Source organism: Ambystoma mexicanum, chromosome 1p (genome assembly GCF_040938575.1).
Source record: "Ambystoma mexicanum isolate Mex_15411 chromosome 1p, UKY_AmexF1_1, whole genome shotgun sequence".
In the NCBI taxonomy this organism is placed as follows: domain Eukaryota; kingdom Metazoa; phylum Chordata; class Amphibia; order Caudata; family Ambystomatidae; genus Ambystoma; species Ambystoma mexicanum.
Window position 1 is genome coordinate 232,201,591 of NC_090921.1, and position 12,723 is coordinate 232,214,313.

General features: G+C 50.9%; 17 non-coding genes across 17 annotated transcripts; all 17 read right to left on the minus strand.

Annotated features, from left to right (window-relative positions):
• Positions 1–338: 338 nt before the first annotated feature.
• On the minus strand, positions 339–409 carry TRNAS-GCU (transfer RNA serine (anticodon GCU)). Its single transcript has one exon. It is a non-coding gene; the product is annotated as a tRNA-Ser (tRNA).
• A 555-nt stretch (positions 410–964) lies between these two features.
• Positions 965–1,035, minus strand: TRNAG-CCC (transfer RNA glycine (anticodon CCC)). Its single transcript has one exon. It is a non-coding gene; the product is annotated as a tRNA-Gly (tRNA).
• A 976-nt stretch (positions 1,036–2,011) lies between these two features.
• TRNAG-CCC (transfer RNA glycine (anticodon CCC)) lies at positions 2,012–2,082 on the minus strand. The gene has a single exon. It is a non-coding gene; the product is annotated as a tRNA-Gly (tRNA).
• Positions 2,083–2,432: 350 nt separating this feature from the next.
• On the minus strand, positions 2,433–2,503 carry TRNAG-GCC (transfer RNA glycine (anticodon GCC)). Its single transcript has one exon. It is a non-coding gene; the product is annotated as a tRNA-Gly (tRNA).
• Positions 2,504–3,058: 555 nt separating this feature from the next.
• Positions 3,059–3,129, minus strand: TRNAG-CCC (transfer RNA glycine (anticodon CCC)). Its single transcript has one exon. It is a non-coding gene; the product is annotated as a tRNA-Gly (tRNA).
• Positions 3,130–3,479: 350 nt separating this feature from the next.
• On the minus strand, positions 3,480–3,550 carry TRNAG-GCC (transfer RNA glycine (anticodon GCC)). Its single transcript has one exon. It is a non-coding gene; the product is annotated as a tRNA-Gly (tRNA).
• Positions 3,551–5,152: 1,602 nt separating this feature from the next.
• On the minus strand, positions 5,153–5,223 carry TRNAG-CCC (transfer RNA glycine (anticodon CCC)). The gene has a single exon. It is a non-coding gene; the product is annotated as a tRNA-Gly (tRNA).
• Positions 5,224–5,573: 350 nt separating this feature from the next.
• Positions 5,574–5,644, minus strand: TRNAS-GCU (transfer RNA serine (anticodon GCU)). The gene has a single exon. It is a non-coding gene; the product is annotated as a tRNA-Ser (tRNA).
• Positions 5,645–6,199: 555 nt separating this feature from the next.
• TRNAG-CCC (transfer RNA glycine (anticodon CCC)) lies at positions 6,200–6,270 on the minus strand. The gene has a single exon. It is a non-coding gene; the product is annotated as a tRNA-Gly (tRNA).
• Positions 6,271–7,246: 976 nt separating this feature from the next.
• TRNAG-CCC (transfer RNA glycine (anticodon CCC)) lies at positions 7,247–7,317 on the minus strand. The gene has a single exon. It is a non-coding gene; the product is annotated as a tRNA-Gly (tRNA).
• A 350-nt stretch (positions 7,318–7,667) lies between these two features.
• TRNAG-GCC (transfer RNA glycine (anticodon GCC)) lies at positions 7,668–7,738 on the minus strand. The gene has a single exon. It is a non-coding gene; the product is annotated as a tRNA-Gly (tRNA).
• A 555-nt stretch (positions 7,739–8,293) lies between these two features.
• On the minus strand, positions 8,294–8,364 carry TRNAG-CCC (transfer RNA glycine (anticodon CCC)). Its single transcript has one exon. It is a non-coding gene; the product is annotated as a tRNA-Gly (tRNA).
• Positions 8,365–8,714: 350 nt separating this feature from the next.
• On the minus strand, positions 8,715–8,785 carry TRNAG-GCC (transfer RNA glycine (anticodon GCC)). Its single transcript has one exon. It is a non-coding gene; the product is annotated as a tRNA-Gly (tRNA).
• A 1,602-nt stretch (positions 8,786–10,387) lies between these two features.
• On the minus strand, positions 10,388–10,458 carry TRNAG-CCC (transfer RNA glycine (anticodon CCC)). The gene has a single exon. It is a non-coding gene; the product is annotated as a tRNA-Gly (tRNA).
• A 986-nt stretch (positions 10,459–11,444) lies between these two features.
• On the minus strand, positions 11,445–11,515 carry TRNAG-CCC (transfer RNA glycine (anticodon CCC)). Its single transcript has one exon. It is a non-coding gene; the product is annotated as a tRNA-Gly (tRNA).
• A 350-nt stretch (positions 11,516–11,865) lies between these two features.
• On the minus strand, positions 11,866–11,936 carry TRNAG-GCC (transfer RNA glycine (anticodon GCC)). Its single transcript has one exon. It is a non-coding gene; the product is annotated as a tRNA-Gly (tRNA).
• A 555-nt stretch (positions 11,937–12,491) lies between these two features.
• On the minus strand, positions 12,492–12,562 carry TRNAG-CCC (transfer RNA glycine (anticodon CCC)). The gene has a single exon. It is a non-coding gene; the product is annotated as a tRNA-Gly (tRNA).
• Between the last annotated feature and the right edge of the window lie 161 nt (positions 12,563–12,723).

The window sequence follows — 12,723 nt, forward strand, 5'->3', positions numbered from 1 at the left end:
TTTACTGCGGTAGAGCGCTTGATTTAACACACCTGCCAGTTCCATGCGAATGGTCACTCGTAAACTCTTGACTTCTGCTGAAAGCCTCATTGAAGGCCTTTGCAGACGTGTGAGACTGGCACCTACTCGAGCTGGGCCTCTATGAGCTGTTTGCATAATCTGAGATTGCCCTGCTTCCAGTCAAGGCGCAGCGGCCCCTTCTACTAAAAGGGATCAGCAGAGTGATCGCTAGTAGCAGAAATAAGGCAAGCAAGGCAATCAATGCTTGTTTTTTTGTTTGATCTCTTCCTTTTCACGATGCTTCAAAGTCAACGAAAGGTACATGTGCAAAACGCTCATGCATTGGCCGGGAATCGAACCCAGGCCTCCCGCGTAGCAGGCGAGAATTCTACCACTGAACCACCAATGCCTTACATGCTGCACACTGGCGCTACAGTGCTCTGGACCATTGCAGCCCAGAGCAGCTGATTTAACAGAGCACTGCAGTGACATGAGGATGGCGCCAGCTCCGGTGGGTGAATGGGAGCTGCGCTGCCCTGGCAGTCCTTCTCACTCACTTGGCCACGAACGGCCAGGTTCTATAGACAGGAAAAGTGGACAGAGGCAAGCACACTGGTAGATGAGGGTGGCCTTTGTATGGGTCGCTACTCTGAGTGCAGTTCCCTGAGCACCGTGCCTCAGGAAAGCCAGACTTCTACTGCAGGACTCAGGGGATATCTTTGCAGCCACACGAGGCTGACACCCTTTCAATCTGGGCTTCTGGGGTCTTCTGGGAATTATTTGCATAATAGAAGGTTTCCCGCCTTAAGTTGAAACTGCAGTTCCATCTTCTGCTAAAAGAGGGCAGCAGAGTGCTTTCTTTGCGCAGAAAACAGACAAGCAATGCAATCATCTTATCTACCGTTTCCATTTTTCTTTTCCCATGCCTTTTAAAATATCAAGAGACACGTCTACAAAAGTGCCATGCATTGGCCGGGAATCGAACCCGGGCCTCCCGCTTGGGAAGCGAGAATTCTACCACTGAACTACCAATGCTTGACAAGCAGCATTACTGCGGTAGAGCGCTTGATTTAACACACCTGCCAGTTCCATGCGAATGGTCACTCGTAAACTCTTGACTTCTGCTGAAAGCCTCATTGAAGGCCTTTGCAGACGTGTGAGACTGGCACCTACTCGAGCTGGGCCTCTATGAGCTGTTTGCATAATCTGAGATTGCCCTGCTTCCAGTCAAGGCGCAGCGGCCCCTTCTACTAAAAGGGATCAGCAGAGTGATCGCTAGTAGCAGAAATAAGGCAAGCAAGGCAATCAAGGCTTGTTTTTTTGTTTGATCTCTTCCTTTTCACGATGCTTCAAAGTCAACGAAAGGTACATGTGCAAAACGCTCATGCATTGGCCGGGAATCGAACCCAGGCCTCACGCGTGGCAGGCGAGAATTCTACCACTGAACCACCAATGCCTTACATGCTGCACACTGGCGCTACAGTGCTCTGGACCATTGCAGCCCAGAGCAGCTGATTTAACAGAGCACTGCAGTGACATGAGGATGGCGCCAGCTCCGGTGGGTGAATGGGAGCTGCGCTGCCCTGGCAGTCCTTCTCACTCACTTGGCCACGAACGGCCAGGTTCTATAGACAGGAAAAGTGGACAGAGGCAAGCACACTGGTAGATGAGGGTGGCCTTTGTATGGGTCGCTACTCTGAGTGCAGTTCCCTGAGCACCGTGCCTCAGGAAAGCCAGACTTCTACTGCAGGACTCAGGGGATATCTTTGCAGCCACACGAGGCTGACACCCTTTCAATCTGGGCTTCTGGGGTCTTCTGGGAATTATTTGCATAATAGAAGGTTTCCCGCCTTAAGTTGAAACTGCAGTTCCATCTTCTGCTAAAAGAGGGCAGCAGAGTGCTTTCTTTGCGCAGAAAACAGACAAGCAATGCAATCATCTTATCTACCGTTTCCATTTTTCTTTTCCCATGCCTTTTAAAATATCAAGAGACACGTCTACAAAAGTGCCATGCATTGGCCGGGAATCGAACCCGGGCCTCCCGCTTGGGAAGCGAGAATTCTACCACTGAACTACCAATGCTTGACAAGCAGCATTACTGCGGTAGAGCGCTTGATTTAACACACCTGCCAGTTCCATGCGAATGGTCACTCGTAAACTCTTGACTTCTGCTGAAAGCCTCATTGAAGGCCTTTGCAGACGTGTGAGACTGGCACCTACTCGGGCTGGGCCTCTATGAGCTGTTTGCATAATCTGAGATTGCCCTGCTTCCAGTCAAGGCGCAGCGGCCCCTTCTACTAAAAGGGATCAGCAGAGTGATCGCTAGTAGCAGAAATAAGGCAAGCAAGGCAATCAAGGCTTGTTTTTTTGTTTGATCTCTTCCTTTTCACGATGCTTCAAAGTCAACGAAAGGTACATGTGCAAAACGCTCATGCATTGGCCGGGAATCGAACCCGGGCCTCCCGCGTGGCAGGCGAGAATTCTACCACTGAACCACCAATGCCTTACATGCTGCACACTGGCGCTACAGTGCTCTGGACCATTGCAGCCCAGAGCAGCTGATTTAACAGAGCACTGCAGTGACATGAGGATGGCGCCAGCTCCGGTGGGTGAATGGGAGCTGCGCTGCCCTGGCAGTCCTTCTCACTCACTTGGCCACGAACGGCCAGGTTCTATAGACAGGAAAAGTGGACAGAGGCAAGCACACTGGTAGATGAGGGTGGCCTTTGTATGGGTCGCTACTCTGAGTGCAGTTCCCTGAGCACCGTGCCTCTGGAAAGCCAGACTTCTACTGCAGGACTCAGGGGATATCTTTGCAGCCACACGAGGCTGACACCCTTTCAATCTGGGCTTCTGGGGTCTTCTGGGAATTATTTGCATAATAGAAGGTTTCCCGCCTTAAGTTGAAACTGCAGTTCCATCTTCTGCTAAAAGAGGGCAGCAGAGTGCTTTCTTTGCGCAGAAAACAGACAAGCAATGCAATCATCTTATCTACCGTTTCCATTTTTCTTTTCCCATGCCTTTTAAAATATCAAGAGACACGTCTACAAAAGTGCCATGCATTGGCCGGGAATCGAACCCGGGCCTCCCGCTTGGGAAGCGAGAATTCTACCACTGAACTACCAATGCTTGACAAGCAGCATTACTGCGGTAGAGCGCTTGATTTAACACACTTGCCAGTTCCATGCGAATGGTCACTCGTAAACTCTTGACTTCTGCTGAAAGCCTCATTGAAGGCCTTTGCAGACGTGTGAGACTGGCACCTACTCGGGCTGGGCCTCTATGAGCTGTTTGCATAATCTGAGATTGCCCTGCTTCCAGTCAAGGCGCAGCGGCCCCTTCTACTAAAAGGGATCAGCAGAGTGATCGCTAGTAGCAGAAATAAGGCAAGCAAGGCAATCAAGGCTTGTTTTTTTGTTTGATCTCTTCCTTTTCACGATGCTTCAAAGTCAACGAAAGGTACATGTGCAAAACGCTCATGCATTGGCCGGGAATCGAACCCGGGCCTCCCGCGTGGCAGGCGAGAATTCTACCACTGAACCACCAATGCCTTACATGCTGCACACTGGCGCTACAGTGCTCTGGACCATTGCAGCCCAGAGCAGCTGATTTAACAGAGCACTGCAGTGACATGAGGATGGCGCCAGCTCCGGTGGGTGAATGGGAGCTGCGCTGCCCTGGCAGTCCTTCTCACTCACTTGGCCACGAACGGCCAGGTTCTATAGACAGGAAAAGTGGACAGAGGCAAGCACACTGGTAGATGAGGGTGGCCTTTGTATGGGTCGCTACTCTGAGTGCAGTTCCCTGAGCACCGTGCCTCAGGAAAGCCAGACTTCTACTGCAGGACTCAGGGGATATCTTTGCAGCCACACGAGGCTGACACCCTTTCAATCTGGGCTTCTGGGGCCTTCTGGGAATTATTTGCATAATAGAAGGTTTCCCGCCTTAAATTGAAACTGCAGTTCCATCTTCTGCTAAAAGAGGGCAGCAGAGTGCTTTCTTTGCGCAGAAAACAGACAAGCAATGCAATCATCTTATCTACCGTTTCCATTTTTCTTTTCCCATGCCTTTTAAAATATCAAGAGACACGTCTACAAAAGTGCCATGCATTGGCCGGGAATCGAACCCGGGCCTCCCGCTTGGGAAGAGAGAATTCTACCACTGAACTACCAATGCCTGACAAGCAGCATTACTGCGGTAGAGCGCTTGATTTAACACACCTGCCAGTTCCATGCGAATGGTCACTCGTAAACTCTTGACTTCTGCTGAAAGCCTCATTGAAGGCCTTTGCAGACGTGTGAGACTGGCACCTACTCGGGCTGGGCCTCTATGAGCTGTTTGCATAATCTGAGATTGCCCTGCTTCCAGCCAAGGCGCAGCGGCCCCTTCTACTAAAAGGGATCAGCAGAGTGATCGCTAGTAGCAGAAATAAGGCAAGCAAGGCAATCAAGGCTTGTTTTTTTGTTCGGTCTCTTCCTTTTCACGATGCTTCAAAGTCAACGAAAGGTACATGTGCAAAACGCTCATGCATTGGCCGGGAATCGGACCCCGTGGCAGGCGAGAATTCTACCACTGAACCACCAATGCCTTACATGCTGCACACTGGCGCTACAGTGCTCTGGACCATTGCAGCCCAGAGCAGCTGATTTAACAGAGCACTGCAGTGACATGAGGATGGCGCCAGCTCCGGTGGGTGAATGGGAGCTGCGCTGCCCTGGCAGTCCTTCTCACTCACTTGGCCACGAACGGCCACGAACGGCCAGGTTCTATAGACAGGAAAAGTGGACAGAGGCAAGCACACTGGTAGATGAGGGTGGCCTTTGTATGGGTCGCTACTCTGAGTGCAGTTCCCTGAGCACCGTGCCTCAGGAAAGCCAGACTTCTACTGCAGGACTCAGGGGATATCTTTGCAGCCACACGAGGCTGACACCCTTTCAATCTGGGCTTCTGGGGTCTTCTGGGAATTATTTGCATAATAGAAGGTTTCCCGCCTTAAGTTGAAACTGCAGTTCCATCTTCTGCTAAAAGAGGGCAGCAGAGTGCTTTCTTTGCGCAGAAAACAGACAAGCAATGCAATCATCTTATCTACCGTTTCCATTTTTCTTTTCCCATGCCTTTTAAAATATCAAGAGACACGTCTACAAAAGTGCCATGCATTGGCCGGGAATCGAACCCGGGCCTCCCGCTTGGGAAGCGAGAATTCTACCACTGAACTACCAATGCTTGACAAGCAGCTTTACTGCGGTAGAGCGCTTGATTTAACACACCTGCCAGTTCCATGCGAATGGTCACTCGTAAACTCTTGACTTCTGCTGAAAGCCTCATTGAAGGCCTTTGCAGACGTGTGAGACTGGCACCTACTCGAGCTGGGCCTCTATGAGCTGTTTGCATAATCTGAGATTGCCCTGCTTCCAGTCAAGGCGCAGCGGCCCCTTCTACTAAAAGGGATCAGCAGAGTGATCGCTAGTAGCAGAAATAAGGCAAGCAAGGCAATCAAGGCTTGTTTTTTTGTTTGATCTCTTCCTTTTCACGATGCTTCAAAGTCAACGAAAGGTACATGTGCAAAACGCTCATGCATTGGCCGGGAATCGAACCCAGGCCTCCCGCGTAGCAGGCGAGAATTCTACCACTGAACCACCAATGCCTTACATGCTGCACACTGGCGCTACAGTGCTCTGGACCATTGCAGCCCAGAGCAGCTGATTTAACAGAGCACTGCAGTGACATGAGGATGGCGCCAGCTCCGGTGGGTGAATGGGAGCTGCGCTGCCCTGGCAGTCCTTCTCACTCACTTGGCCACGAACGGCCAGGTTCTATAGACAGGAAAAGTGGACAGAGGCAAGCACACTGGTAGATGAGGGTGGCCTTTGTATGGGTCGCTACTCTGAGTGCAGTTCCCTGAGCACCGTGCCTCAGGAAAGCCAGACTTCTACTGCAGGACTCAGGGGATATCTTTGCAGCCACACGAGGCTGACACCCTTTCAATCTGGGCTTCTGGGGTCTTCTGGGAATTATTTGCATAATAGAAGGTTTCCCGCCTTAAGTTGAAACTGCAGTTCCATCTTCTGCTAAAAGAGGGCAGCAGAGTGCTTTCTTTGCGCAGAAAACAGACAAGCAATGCAATCATCTTATCTACCGTTTCCATTTTTCTTTTCCCATGCCTTTTAAAATATCAAGAGACACGTCTACAAAAGTGCCATGCATTGGCCGGGAATCGAACCCGGGCCTCCCGCTTGGGAAGCGAGAATTCTACCACTGAACTACCAATGCTTGACAAGCAGCATTACTGCGGTAGAGCGCTTGATTTAACACACCTGCCAGTTCCATGCGAATGGTCACTCGTAAACTCTTGACTTCTGCTGAAAGCCTCATTGAAGGCCTTTGCAGACGTGTGAGACTGGCACCTACTCGAGCTGGGCCTCTATGAGCTGTTTGCATAATCTGAGATTGCCCTGCTTCCAGTCAAGGCGCAGCGGCCCCTTCTACTAAAAGGGATCAGCAGAGTGATCGCTAGTAGCAGAAATAAGGCAAGCAAGGCAATCAGGGCTTGTTTTTTTGTTTGATCTCTTCCTTTTCACGATGCTTCAAAGTCAACGAAAGGTACATGTGCAAAACGCTCATGCATTGGCCGGGAATCGAACCCAGGCCTCACGCGTGGCAGGCGAGAATTCTACCACTGAACCACCAATGCCTTACATGCTGCACACTGGCGCTACAGTGCTCTGGACCATTGCAGCCCAGAGCAGCTGATTTAACAGAGCACTGCAGTGACATGAGGATGGCGCCAGCTCCGGTGGGTGAATGGGAGCTGCGCTGCCCTGGCAGTCCTTCTCACTCACTTGGCCACGAACGGCCAGGTTCTATAGACAGGAAAAGTGGACAGAGGCAAGCACACTGGTAGATGAGGGTGGCCTTTGTATGGGTCGCTACTCTGAGTGCAGTTCCCTGAGCACCGTGCCTCAGGAAAGCCAGACTTCTACTGCAGGACTCAGGGGATATCTTTGCAGCCACACGAGGCTGACACCCTTTCAATCTGGGCTTCTGGGGTCTTCTGGGAATTATTTGCATAATAGAAGGTTTCCCGCCTTAAGTTGAAACTGCAGTTCCATCTTCTGCTAAAAGAGGGCAGCAGAGTGCTTTCTTTGCGCAGAAAACAGACAAGCAATGCAATCATCTTATCTACCGTTTCCATTTTTCTTTTCCCATGCCTTTTAAAATATCAAGAGACACGTCTACAAAAGTGCCATGCATTGGCCGGGAATCGAACCCGGGCCTCCCGCTTGGGAAGCGAGAATTCTACCACTGAACTACCAATGCTTGACAAGCAGCATTACTGCGGTAGAGCGCTTGATTTAACACACCTGCCAGTTCCATGCGAATGGTCACTCGTAAACTCTTGACTTCTGCTGAAAGCCTCATTGAAGGCCTTTGCAGACGTGTGAGACTGGCACCTACTCGGGCTGGGCCTCTATGAGCTGTTTGCATAATCTGAGATTGCCCTGCTTCCAGTCAAGGCGCAGCGGCCCCTTCTACTAAAAGGGATCAGCAGAGTGATCGCTAGTAGCAGAAATAAGGCAAGCAAGGCAATCAAGGCTTGTTTTTTTGTTTGATCTCTTCCTTTTCACGATGCTTCAAAGTCAACGAAAGGTACATGTGCAAAACGCTCATGCATTGGCCGGGAATCGAACCCGGGCCTCCCGCGTGGCAGGCGAGAATTCTACCACTGAACCACCAATGCCTTACATGCTGCACACTGGCGCTACAGTGCTCTGGACCATTGCAGCCCAGAGCAGCTGATTTAACAGAGCACTGCAGTGACATGAGGATGGCGCCAGCTCCGGTGGGTGAATGGGAGCTGCGCTGCCCTGGCAGTCCTTCTCACTCACTTGGCCACGAACGGCCAGGTTCTATAGACAGGAAAAGTGGACAGAGGCAAGCACACTGGTAGATGAGGGTGGCCTTTGTATGGGTCGCTACTCTGAGTGCAGTTCCCTGAGCACCGTGCCTCTGGAAAGCCAGACTTCTACTGCAGGACTCAGGGGATATCTTTGCAGCCACACGAGGCTGACACCCTTTCAATCTGGGCTTCTGGGGTCTTCTGGGAATTATTTGCATAATAGAAGGTTTCCCGCCTTAAGTTGAAACTGCAGTTCCATCTTCTGCTAAAAGAGGGCAGCAGAGTGCTTTCTTTGCGCAGAAAACAGACAAGCAATGCAATCATCTTATCTACCGTTTCCATTTTTCTTTTCCCATGCCTTTTAAAATATCAAGAGACACGTCTACAAAAGTGCCATGCATTGGCCGGGAATCGAACCCGGGCCTCCCGCTTGGGAAGCGAGAATTCTACCACTGAACTACCAATGCTTGACAAGCAGCATTACTGCGGTAGAGCGCTTGATTTAACACACTTGCCAGTTCCATGCGAATGGTCACTCGTAAACTCTTGACTTCTGCTGAAAGCCTCATTGAAGGCCTTTGCAGACGTGTGAGACTGGCACCTACTCGGGCTGGGCCTCTATGAGCTGTTTGCATAATCTGAGATTGCCCTGCTTCCAGTCAAGGCGCAGCGGCCCCTTCTACTAAAAGGGATCAGCAGAGTGATCGCTAGTAGCAGAAATAAGGCAAGCAAGGCAATCAAGGCTTGTTTTTTTGTTTGATCTCTTCCTTTTCACGATGCTTCAAAGTCAACGAAAGGTACATGTGCAAAACGCTCATGCATTGGCCGGGAATCGAACCCGGGCCTCCCGCGTGGCAGGCGAGAATTCTACCACTGAACCACCAATGCCTTACATGCTGCACACTGGCGCTACAGTGCTCTGGACCATTGCAGCCCAGAGCAGCTGATTTAACAGAGCACTGCAGTGACATGAGGATGGCGCCAGCTCCGGTGGGTGAATGGGAGCTGCGCTGCCCTGGCAGTCCTTCTCACTCACTTGGCCACGAACGGCCAGGTTCTATAGACAGGAAAAGTGGACAGAGGCAAGCACACTGGTAGATGAGGGTGGCCTTTGTATGGGTCGCTACTCTGAGTGCAGTTCCCTGAGCACCGTGCCTCAGGAAAGCCAGACTTCTACTGCAGGACTCAGGGGATATCTTTGCAGCCACACGAGGCTGACACCCTTTCAATCTGGGCTTCTGGGGCCTTCTGGGAATTATTTGCATAATAGAAGGTTTCCCGCCTTAAATTGAAACTGCAGTTCCATCTTCTGCTAAAAGAGGGCAGCAGAGTGCTTTCTTTGCGCAGAAAACAGACAAGCAATGCAATCATCTTATCTACCGTTTCCATTTTTCTTTTCCCATGCCTTTTAAAATATCAAGAGACACGTCTACAAAAGTGCCATGCATTGGCCGGGAATCGAACCCGGGCCTCCCGCTTGGGAAGAGAGAATTCTACCACTGAACTACCAATGCCTGACAAGCAGCATTACTGCGGTAGAGCGCTTGATTTAACACACCTGCCAGTTCCATGCGAATGGTCACTCGTAAACTCTTGACTTCTGCTGAAAGCCTCATTGAAGGCCTTTGCAGACGTGTGAGACTGGCACCTACTCGGGCTGGGCCTCTATGAGCTGTTTGCATAATCTGAGATTGCCCTGCTTCCAGCCAAGGCGCAGCGGCCCCTTCTACTAAAAGGGATCAGCAGAGTGATCGCTAGTAGCAGAAATAAGGCAAGCAAGGCAATCAAGGCTTGTTTTTTTGTTCGGTCTCTTCCTTTTCACGATGCTTCAAAGTCAACGAAAGGTACATGTGCAAAACGCTCATGCATTGGCCGGGAATCGGACCCCGTGGCAGGCGAGAATTCTACCACTGAACCACCAATGCCTTACATGCTGCACACTGGCGCTACAGTGCTCTGGACCATTGCAGCCCAGAGCAGCTGATTTAACAGAGCACTGCAGTGACATGAGGATGGCGCCAGCTCCGGTGGGTGAATGGGAGCTGCGCTGCCCTGGCAGTCCTTCTCACTCACTTGGCCACGAACGGCCACGAACGGCCAGGTTCTATAGACAGGAAAAGTGGACAGAGGCAAGCACACTGGTAGATGAGGGTGGCCTTTGTATGGGTCGCTACTCTGAGTGCAGTTCCCTGAGCACCGTGCCTCAGGAAAGCCAGACTTCTACTGCAGGACTCAGGGGATATCTTTGCAGCCACACGAGGCTGACACCCTTTCAATCTGGGCTTCTGGGGTCTTCTGGGAATTATTTGCATAATAGAAGGTTTCCCGCCTTAAGTTGAAACTGCAGTTCCATCTTCTGCTAAAAGAGGGCAGCAGAGTGCTTTCTTTGCGCAGAAAACAGACAAGCAATGCAATCATCTTATCTACCGTTTCCATTTTTCTTTTCCCATGCCTTTTAAAATATCAAGAGACACGTCTACAAAAGTGCCATGCATTGGCCGGGAATCGAACCCGGGCCTCCCGCTTGGGAAGCGAGAATTCTACCACTGAACTACCAATGCCTGACAAGCAGCATTACTGCGGTAGAGCGCTTGATTTAACACACCTGCCAGTTCCATGCGAATGGTCACTTGTAAACTCTTGACTTCTGCTGAAAGCCTCATTGAAGGCCTTTGCAGACGTGTGAGACTGGCACCTACTCGGGCTGGGCCTCTATGAGCTGTTTGCATAATCTGAGATTGCCCTGCTTCCAGTCAAGGCGCAGCGGCCCCTTCTACTAAAAGGGATCAGCAGAGTGATCGCTAGTAGCAGAAATAAGGCAAGCAAGGCAATCAAGGCTTGTTTTTTTGTTCGGTCTCTTCCTTTTCACGATGCTTCAAAGTCAACGAAAGGTACATGTGCAAAACGCTCATGCATTGGCCGGGAATCGAACCCGGGCCTCCCGCGAGGCAGGCAAGAATTCTACCACTGAACCACCAATGCCTTACATGCTGCACACTGGCGCTACAGTGCTCTGGACCATTGCAGCCCAGAGCAGCTGATTTAACAGAGCACTGCAGTGACATGAGGATGGCGCCAGCTCCGGTGGGTGAATGGGAGCTGCGCTGCCCTGGCAGTCCTTCTCACTCACTTGGCCACGAACGGCCACGAACGGCCAGGTTCTATAGACAGGAAAAGTGGACAGAGGCAAGCACACTGGTAGATGAGGGTGGCCTTTGTATGGGTCGCTACTCTGAGTGCAGTTCCCTGAGCACCGTGCCTCAGGAAAGCCAGACTTCTACTGCAGGACTCAGTGGATATCTTTGCAGCCACACGAGGCTGACACCCTTTCAATCTGGGCTTCTGGGGTCTTCTGGGAATTATTTGCATAATAGAAGGTTTCCCGCCTTAAGTTGAAACTGCAGTTCCATCTTCTGCTAAAAGAGGGCAGCAGAGTGCTTTCTTTGCGCAGAAAACAGACAAGCAATGCAATCATCTTATCTACCGTTTCCATTTTTCTTTTCCCATGCCTTTTAAAATATCAAGAGACACGTCTACAAAAGTGCCATGCATTGGCCGGGAATCGAACCCGGGCCTCCCGCTTGGGAAGCGAGAATTCTACCACTGAACTACCAATGCTTGACAAGCAGCATTACTGCGGTAGAGCACTTGATTTAACACACCTGCCAGTTCCATGCGAATGGTCACTCGTAAACTCTTGACTTCTGCTGAAAGCCTCATTGAAGGCCTTTGCAGACGTGTGAGACTGGCACCTACTCGAGCTGGGCCTCTATGAGCTGTTTGCATAATCTGAGATTGCCCTGCTTCCAGTCAAGGCGCAGCGGCCCCTTCTACTAAAAGGGATCAGCAGAGTGATCGCTAGTAGCAGAAATAAGGCAAGCAAGGCAATCAAGGCTTGTTTTTTTGTTTGATCTCTTCCTTTTCACAATGCTTCAAAGTCAACGAAAGGTACATGTGCAAAACACTCATGCATTGGCCGGGAATCGAACCCGGGCCTCCCGCGTGGCAGGCGAGAATTCTACCACTGAACCACCAATGCCTTACATGCTGCACACTGGCGCTACAGTGCTCTGGACCATTGCAGCCCAGAGCAGCTGATTTAACAGAGCACTGCAGTGACATGAGGATGGCGCCAGCTCCGGTGGGTGAATGGGAGCTGCGCTGCCCTGGCAGTCCTTCTCACTCACTTGGCCACGAACGGCCAGGTTCTATAGACAGGAAAAGTGGACAGAGGCAAGCACACTGGTAGATGAGGGTGGCCTTTGTATGGGTCGCTACTCTGAGTGCAGTTCCCTGAGCACCGTGCCTCAGGAAAGCCAGACTTCTACTGCAGGACTCAGGGGATATCTTTGCAGCCACACGAGGCTGACACCCTTTCAATCTGGGCTTCTGGGGTCTTCTGGGAATTATTTGCATAATAGAAGGTTTCCCGCCTTAAGTTGAAACTGCAGTTCCATCTTCTGCTAAAAGAGGGCAGCAGAGTGCTTTCTTTGCGCAGAAAACAGACAAGCAATGCAATCATCTTATCTACCGTTTCAATTTTTCTTTTCCCATGCCTTTTAAAATATCAAGAGACACGTCTACAAAAGTGCCATGCATTGGCCGGGAATCGAACCCGGGCCTCCCGCTTGGGAAGCGAGAATTCTACCACTGAACTACCAATGCTTGACAAGCAGCATTACTGCGGTAGAGCGCTTGATTTAACACACCTGCCAGTTCCATGCGAATGGTCACTCGTAAACTCTTGACTTCTGCTGAAAGCCTCATTGAAGGCCTTTGCAGACGTGTGAGACTGGCACCTACTCGGGCTGGGCCTCTATGAGCTG